Below are 9,601 nucleotides of genomic sequence, written 5' to 3'. Positions count from 1 at the left end.
GAATAGTGCAAAATGAAATTGGACAATATCAATTAGATTTCAGTTTTACCTGACAGATGAGCCGGTCTTGATGAAACGTGAAAATTACCGTACTATTATTGACGCCAATGATGCTTTATTAATTTAGGTAATAGGTATATATTGATATAGAAAAATAAGCTGGGTAATAGGAATCAAAATTACGGAAATAATGGTATTTCTTCGTTTAGGGGAACTATAAAAATCGCCATACTGATGTTGATGCAGATAATGCTTAATTAATTTTGTTAATGCATACTATGGTAATTGGTGCAGTTTTAATAAGAAATTCTATCACGAATTCTCCTTAGAAATCATTTCTTCGGTAGTAGCAAAGGTAGTGCATTAATATTTTAATAAATTAGAATTAAAATAAAGTTTTCCCATCATCATTGTAATTAATTTAAATTGTATATTAATGGTAAGATATAGAAATGAGCATGCTCTAAATTACTTATCACTGTCCTATAAAAATCCATATAGTTTTTCTTTTTTCAATTTCGGCTTTAGTTTGCTACCCCTGATGAATGCATTTCGCGCAAAACTCAAACGATGAAAGATATGTTATAGGTACCAAATAAACTAATACAGATTCAAAGTGTTATGTTTGGTAATTACTGAGCAGTTTTAATGGTACCAATTCGGCTAAGAGAAACGTAAAAATTCGCTTAAGTATTATTCGTCAATGATGCTTAATGAGATCTGTATTTAACTACTTAGTGAAATTGAAAAATAAACTATGTACTAAAAAAGAAAAAAAATGATGAGCAATAGGTGTTCATTAGTTTACGAGAAACGTAAAAATTGCTATACTAATTTTGACGCTTGCGATGCTTGATCAATTTCGATACTATAGGTTTTAATTGAAATAAAAATAAATGAAAAATCATCATCTTATTTTTGACGCAAATGTGGCACATTTGGCACCTATTAAAACTGCAGTAAAACTGCGTTGGGGAAAGTACCAGAAAAATAGGGAGAAAGGGAAAGTACCAGAGAAAATCCAATGATTGTGGTAAATTTTGATTATTATAAATTTGCCTCGAGCAACAGCATGATGCCAAATGATACTAAATACAAGACATTTTTATTTTGTTGGCATTAACTACTAAAAACAAGTTTCGTTTTTATCAAAAATTTAAAGCTATCGACAAAGGCAAAAAATAATAATGAATGAAAAAAATTGAATTAATTTATCTTTATTAGTGGTGTTTGTATATGTCGTTCAATTTTTATGATTTCCTATTGCTGTTCAGCATTGATTTGTTAACTGTTAATTTTCCCCCACCCCGTACGGAGAATGGGCAATTTAAATTTAAGAGCCCTGAAGACAGAACACTATTTAAAAGAATAAATTTTTTCATAGGCTGTTGGAATGTGTTTATTATGCAAAACGTTGCACTCGCTTTAACTTTTGATCTAATGGTTAAATTTTCCAGTTCTATGATAAGATCTTTCTGGATTACGGCTTCCTCGTAAGTCATATTCCTTAATTAAAGCTAACATTACTTTAAATTTTGGAATTTTTATTATTTTACTAAATTTAATATAATATTTACAAGATGCAATATGTTTTTACTGTTTCAAATACTGTTTTAAGCTGAAATCAAGTGAGAAAGTGTATGAGATGCAATGTGAAATTTATATACAATGTTGGTTTGTTTCTAAAAACCATGGTTTTCTAACTGATTTAATATAATATTTATAAGATGCAATGTGTTTTTACTGTTTCAAATACTGTTTTAAGTTGAAATCAAATGAGAAAAAGTAAGAGATGTAAAGCGAAATTTATATACAATGTTGGCTTGTTTCTAAAAACCATAATTTTCTAACTGGCAATAAAACATTTTTTCTGTCTATTTCAAAAGAATAAGATTTTTTGTTATTCTTATTGTTATGTTTTGACAGATTTTAATGGGTATTTTTAAAAATATATTGTTTTTAAGTCTTACAGTTAAAGATTTTTCTTTGAGTTCTTCTTTTGAATTGTTGCGTTTGAATATGGTTAGATTTATGGCATAATTTTGCATGACAGGCTATTAATAAAGTAGGCTTAAGGTTACACTGTTGCAAAGTAAACTTTAGAAAAGTACTTTGAAAATACTTACTTAGTCCTTTAAAAATTTATATATTTTAAAATTCACCTTTACTTTATCAGTTTACTGCTAATGGAAAACAAAACCTAATGAATATATATCTTTTTGGTATATCTTACTTTTTTCAATTTTTTTTATTATATTAGGATGCTTTGATCTCCAAACTGCATTTCTATGACATGCAGACGTAGCCCCAATTCGACAGAATTACAGTTTGAGCTAATTTTTTATTTATAAGTATTGAAAGCAAAATGTTGAAATTAAGAGGATATTTTTTTTTATTCTATTAACTATCAAGATAATTAGTAAAAGCTATCACATTGAAAACGTTTTTTTGGAAAACGTCAACGCTGCTACACTTTCTTTTGGTACTGGGGAGATTATCGTATGAGATATATATTAAATGCAGTACTAAAATTGACCAATAGATATGAGGATGCGTTGCTGTCGTAGGGCCTATTTCTTTTGGAAACTGATTTTGACCTCAAATTTGTCTATTGGGCTAACGGTAGGAGGTTTTCCTTTCCTTCATGTGACGAAAATGTTTGTTACAGCCATCAAAAAATCCCTCACAGAAGCTAAATTGTCCCAATGCTTGATCCAGGATTCCCTTTGTCATCTATGTTGATTCAAAATTACAAGGTTGCGGAGTTGAATATTGATAGTCGCTAACTCAGAATTGGGTCGACTGTTCAACGTCGGTTATAAAACAAAAATAAAACATAAAATATAAAAATGTGTGTACTCTCAGTAGCTGAAATTCTCCAGCATGGTTACAGGCGCAGCAAATTATACAGCATTTATTTTATTTATTTTACAGATTATTTTACACCACAGAACAAATGAAAAGAAACTTGCTAACAAAAAAAGCCGAGAACAAGTAAAAATAAAAAATAAAATGGAAAACAAGCGAATTTTTTTATCTTCATTCGTAAAATATAAGTAATAGTTTATTTTTTTAATTTGATACTAAAAAATGACGGTTACTTAATGTTGCTTTTTCTGGTTACTGTTTTTTTTGTTTATTATTGTTTTATTCGTCTGTTATTGGTTTTGTTTTATTTGCTTAAAAATGAGTAATAATTTATTTGCTTTATTTGATACTAAAAAAGACAGTTACTTAATGTTGCTTTTTCTGGTTACTGTTTTATTTGTTTATTATCGTTTTATACGTCTGTTATTGTTTTTGTTTTATTTGTCTGTTATTGTTTTAGTTTTATTTGTCTGTTATTGTTCTTGTTTTATTTGTCTGTTATTATTCTATTAGTCGATTATTGTTTTACTTATCTGTTATTGTTTTATTAGTTTGTTATTATTTTAATTGTCTGTTATTGTTTTAGTATCCGTGATGGTATGATTAGAAATTTCATTTGAAGTAGCTTTAAATAGGCACAAATCAGAACATTAAAAATTACAATTCTGTAAATTTCTTCCTCAAAAAGGAAAAGATTTTTTTAAAATTTCTGGCTTCTTTATTGCTATGGTATCAATGTTTAGTTATGCTATGCTTCTTTTTTCTTTTCGCAGCTAACAGACGACAAACTAAAAAGAAACAGACCAGAAATTGCTGATGCACAGATAAAGCTCTTCAAATATAAAAATATAACTAATTTTTATTTATTATTTTTTTGCAAAATTTTCTACTGGAAATAATTTTTTACCAAGAAAACTAACTTTGTATTAAAAAAAAGTTATAATTTATTCGGCTTATAATGATGTAAATAATTTACTAAAAAATGACGCGTAGAGCTATCATAATTTTTAAAATCTAATTTGTTCACGAAATAAAAGATTTTTCAACATTATATTCGTGTATAATAGATACTTTGAACAGTTAAAACTAATTTTAAAATCAACTGAAAAAATACGCATTAATGCATAATAATAAAAAAACTAAACGAAACACATCAAATTATGAGATTCAGCCTGTTAAAACATACCTTGTCGTTCACTCCATGTTAAATCTACGAAAAAAATATGCTTCGTTTTAATTCGGTAAATTTTGACTCTCGACAAATCAGAATACGTTACCCATTTGTCGTAACTCTCTAACGAAAGCAGATAGAAGGAACTCTAGGCTTCGTATACACATCTAATTTTTCTCTTTTTGGGCAAAGCTAAAGCATGATTGAGTAAAATTCAAATTAAATTTTTAAAACAAAGAGCTTTTATGTATAACTATATTATATTTTATGTTTTTAAATTGTGCGAAATATGAGTTTGCTAAGCGGAATTTCCACATTAATAGTCTAAGAAGTCTTTAGCAAATCAGAATTTTTGAAGAGAGTGTAGAAAATTGATTTTTAAATTCTGCTGTATGGGGTGCGTACCTATGCGTTATAATTATGAAATGTTTAGTAAATAGTAGAAAAAAAATGAGCCATCGGTCTAATGAAGGGATATGGTCATCATTATCTAGGACAAGGAGTTTCTGCGGTTAAATCTGTAGCTATTTTAAACAAATCATAATATAAAACAATACCCTCATAAAAGAAATCAGTGAAAATGTAAAAAAAATAGTGTCTATGTGATTCAAAATTGAGAACTTAATTGATGTTTTCAATTAATTATCAGACATATATATAGGACTATTTAATCTAGGACTTTAGGTAAAAAAAAATGCCTAGACAATGGTATGTCTTCTCCTTAGCATGATAAAAGGAAGAAAGAGGATGAATGGAATTGAAATGATTAGTTCAAATTAATGGAAATTACTTATTACATCATTATAAAGATTATTTCTTGTTAAATTCAGAAAACTAGAAAATTTTTATCATAAATTATTTTTAAAAGTATGATTGTATCAAAGCAGCATCATTTTACAAAACAATTGCATAGTACTGCAATCAATTTATTTTGCAATTTAATTTGTGACTGATACTAACAAATCAATAATAATGCAATTCTCCAATTAAAAAAATCAGTTACATTCATTTAGCTCGTTTAAACTCATTATTTAATCATAAACAAAAATGCCACAAAAGGGAGGTAAAAACAGTTGACGTGATATAGTTAATACAACTTGATGCCCATACAGTTTCAGATTGATTTGTAACAGCTTATATGAGAAGTAGAAGCGGTGCGTGCGCAATGCTGATCACATTGCTCCTATTATGTCGCTGGTCACGAAATCGTCTTAACTTTCAACACCCAAATTTCCCCTCACTAAATACATAATTTACAATTTAAAAAAAACACACTATTTCTTATGTAAAATTTATTAACTTTTTGAAAGATCATTTGCATGTCTTATACACTAAAACTTCAATTTTTTTCATACATTTTTTAATTAAAATTTCGTTTATTTTCATTGCTTTTAATACATAAGAAGTCTATGTTAACAATCTTACATCACGAATAGTAAAACTTTTAATTAAAATTAGCTTTTTCAAGAAAAGTAAAATACATACAAAAAATCGAATGAAATAAATACAGAAGCAACAATTTTTTTAAATAGTTGTTGATATTCAGATTTTATTAAGGTAATGTTGTTACAACAACAATGACAAGCAATTATTGTCAAAATAAAAATAAATATGCATTACTAATTTAGTTGTCATTAAGTTTCCGTTTCCAATTATATCACTGTTTGACGCACACATTCTGAAAAGATAAAAACAGTTACAAGGTTTATAGACAAATATTTGTAAGATATTTTTTTAAAAATAATTTGATGCAAAAAATATGCATCATATTATTTATTTCCAGTAAGATATTTAATGGTCTAACTTTTTCTACGTTGTTATATTAAATCTTTTAAATTTTTATCTCTAATTATGGAATAGAATTCAAAATAGGAATTAGTACAGGTTAAGTTTGAAAATATGAATATCAAAGCTTATCAGCCCATCTGTTTATGAATTTAATCGTCTAACTTTTTCTATGTTGTTATATTAAATCTTTCACATTTTTATCTCTAACTATGGAATAGAATTCAAAATAGGAATTAGTACAGGTTAAGTTTGAAATCACGAATATCAAAGCTTATCAGCCCATCAGTTTATGAACTTAAATAAAAGTAAGATTATAATAATAAATGATATTGAGAGATTAATGAAGTGGCAAGTTTCTTTTTAGCAGACAATTCTTATGTGTTACAATAAATGTTCAAAATTGAATTTTTTTTATTAAAATTCAAAATGTCAGTTACCTCTTGACCATTGCTACTTTTTTGTTCCAAAAGGTGCATTTGCTGACCTTCTGTAAATACAGAAACTCAAATTAAGTTTCAACTCCCACCAGTTTGCTTCGTCCAATATGGACTACCTTCTGGCTCTTTTCTTGTTAGCTAATGATAAGCTGATCAGTGGCCTCCTGAAACTTAAGAAAGAAAAAAGATAGCAAAACTCTTATACAGATCCTTGAAAACTCGTTGTCTTACCTTTTTAATTCTAAGAACAGAAATCCTTCGCAGAGATTCTGTAACAGCAAGAATTTTTTTTTACTAATTAGGAAGGAAAAGACGTGAGTTTTCGAATGTTCTTTTAGTAATTTTGCGAACAGTTTTTGGAAGATGCAGTTTAGCTTACGAATGATCCAGTTGTTTGGAAGCAATCAAATAATAGTTTCTCCATTGAGTCATTGAATACTGCTGTATTAGGATATTTCTTACGGAACTTTCCATCGACATGACTTTCGAGCAAAATAACACTCCAACTTGAATATTTGTTGTTCTGGGTCATGTCACAGACACCGTCTTGTGTAACAAATGCTTCAAAAATGTAGTATTTGAGTACGCGTTTACTGATTGAAATACATTTACAAAAATTTATATTATTATGAGGACCTTGAAATTCATTGACTTTTAGAACGATATATTTTGATGCAAGTGAGTTTGTACTATTACACAGGGTGTTTAGAAAGTCCCGGATCCATTTTGATGTTTAATAACTCATAAAAGAATAAAGACAGATTAAAATTAATAACATAAATGGTTAGACAGACTCAAAAAGTTTCATGACCCTTGTCAATGAACTTCCACGTGTGTCTCCTTCGTTGCGTGAAGAATATCAAGTCGATAGTCAATTTCACGCCAGGTTTCGGCATCCACAGAGGCTATTGCGGTTTTCTGAAGCGCATAATGTTCTCCGACGAAACCTCCTTTCATGTTTCTGGCATTGTTAATCACCATAATGTGCTCATATGGGGATCTGAAAACCCTCATGAATACCGTGAGACACAAAGGGATTCCCCAAGGGTTAATGTGTGGTTAGGACTAATGCACGACCGAGTCATTGGGCCTTTCTTTTTTACAGAAAAGACGGTCTCATCAGTCGTATACTTAGACATGTTGGAAAACTTCGTATTTCCACAACTAGAAGAGCTTCAGCTACACATCTTTTTGCAACAAGATAGTACACCACCTCATTGGGGTATCATCGTTCGTAGCTCTTTGAATGACCATTTTCCAGGAAGATGGATTGGGCGAGGAGGTCCAATTCCTTGGCCACCCAGATCACCTGATATAACGCCGCTGGACTTTTTCCTTTGGGGATTTATAAAGGACAATGTTTACAGGAGGATCGTGTCGAACATTGATGACCTAAAAGCCAGAATTACAACAGCAATAACCTCTGTGGAGGCCGACATGCTTGTCGCTACCTGGCGTGAAATTGACTATCGACTTGATATTCTCCGTGCGACGAAGGGTGCACAAGTGGAAATTCATTGACAAGGGTCATGAATCTTTTTAAGTCTATCTAACCATTTATGTTAATTATTTTTATCTATCTTTATTATTTTATGAGTTATTAAACATCAAAATAAGTCCGGGACTTTATAAACACCCTGTACTATTATTACACCCAGTTATTTACAATTGAAACACTTAGTTGTTATTTTAAAGTTCAGATTCTCTGGACTAGTAGTTCCAGTTTTTTTCGGCTGCGGAATCCTAAGTAATCAACCTACTTTCGGCGGAACCCAAACTTTGTAATTAAGATAATTGGGAACATTCTTACCTATAAAATACTATATTTAAAATATTTAGTTATAAGAAATTTTTTTTTCATTGTTTTATTATTAATAATCTTAATTTAGGTTTTATTTCCGACATATAAATTTGCAGTCCTTGTGCTATATCTAAGTTTGGTTATGAATTTGCATCTGGTGCATTTGTATAAGCTGAAAAGGATTAAGATAAGCCGAATTATGGTTCACTTTGAAATGAAAACTTAAAAGAGCGGCGATGAACTACGTAGTTTATATTAGTCCGAAAGTCAAGGGGAGTCTCGAACTCACGACCTCTTAAAATTTCGTTTTTAATTTTTCAAGAAATACTTAGAGGACTATTTTGTAATTTTAGGAATGCTTAGTTCATGCAATGCTTCATACTTTTCAGTAAAATTTAAAGCTTTCAGGAATTTGAGTGGTCAACAATAAATTACGAAAGAATACAAGTATTTTTGAACATTTTATTCCAGAAAACCAATCAATAACCAAAATAATTGATGCAAGTTACAAGCTTATTGTTTGGTTTTCTGAATAGGGTGTTGTGACATCAATTGAGACATAGTTTAAATAATTGTTTTAACAACGGCTGGCAACTCTTGTAATTGTAATATTCTAACTCTGGCTGGTTGCTCGGCAACCAGACGACTTTTTCTTGTTATTAATGTTTTTTGTTTATCGTCTGTGCATGTCAGGGGAAATAAAAGAATACAATCGCTGTGAAAGCTGACTTAGGGTGTTCAAAGATACTTGTATTCTTTCATGATTTATTGTTGACCAGTCAAATCACTGAAATCTTTAAATTTTATTGAAAAGCATGAAAAATTGCATGAACTAAGCATTCCTAAAATTACAAAATAGTTTTCTAAGTATTTCCTATTATATATATATATATNTGATTATTTGAATTTCAAGTGATATTTAGACTGAGTAGTTTTTATTATTTTTAATCGAATCTTTTTTTTTTTCAAGAAGTAATAAATTTATATATAATGTAACATATTTTCAGGTTGCTTTACCTGCTAGATACAATAACTTGTAAAAGTAATGAGTGTAAAATATTGAAAATTATCGTCTTTTAATTTATTTCCTTATTCTTTTGTAAACAATCAATCATTATTTTATTACCTGTGATCTTTTTTATTATTTATTATGTTGTGTAACTGTGTTGTTGTGTAACTAACAGAAACATCAAGTTGGAGGAAATCGTAGGAATAAAGTCAGTCTACAAGATACTTCTCTGTGTGTATATATATATATATATATATATATCCCGCTGTGGACTGATCGTAAGGACACGGTTCCCACCAGATCACCGAAGTCAAGCATCACTGGTTGCGGTCAGTGTGCGGGTGGGTGACCACTTGGATCAGTCTAAGTAGGGACCGAGGGTGTGCGGTATAGGTCCTTGTTAAACTGTTCTACAGTAAAGTGCTCGACTTCGCTTGCAGGTCGTCGGGCTACCAAAGCAGGGGAGCCTTTCCCTCTGCAGAGGATCAAAATTGCGACGGCATGTCTTCGGATCATCCTAAGGGATG

The 9,601-nt window shown here is 29.8% G+C and overlaps 1 long non-coding RNA gene across 1 annotated transcript; it reads right to left on the bottom strand.

Annotated features, from left to right (window-relative positions):
* Nucleotides 1-5,316: 5,316 nt before the first annotated feature.
* On the bottom strand, nt 5,317-7,002 carry LOC139426953 (uncharacterized). Its single transcript, XR_011638091.1, has 2 exons — nt 6,265-7,002; nt 5,317-5,717 (listed from the first exon to the last, which is right to left on the bottom strand). It is a non-coding gene; the product is annotated as an uncharacterized lncRNA (long non-coding RNA).
* Between the last annotated feature and the right edge of the window lie 2,599 nt (nt 7,003-9,601).

The sequence above is a fragment of the Parasteatoda tepidariorum genome, chromosome 1 (genome assembly GCF_043381705.1).
Source record: "Parasteatoda tepidariorum isolate YZ-2023 chromosome 1, CAS_Ptep_4.0, whole genome shotgun sequence".
Classification (NCBI taxonomy): domain Eukaryota; kingdom Metazoa; phylum Arthropoda; class Arachnida; order Araneae; family Theridiidae; genus Parasteatoda; species Parasteatoda tepidariorum.
This window is presented reverse-complemented; position numbering and strand designations above follow the sequence as displayed.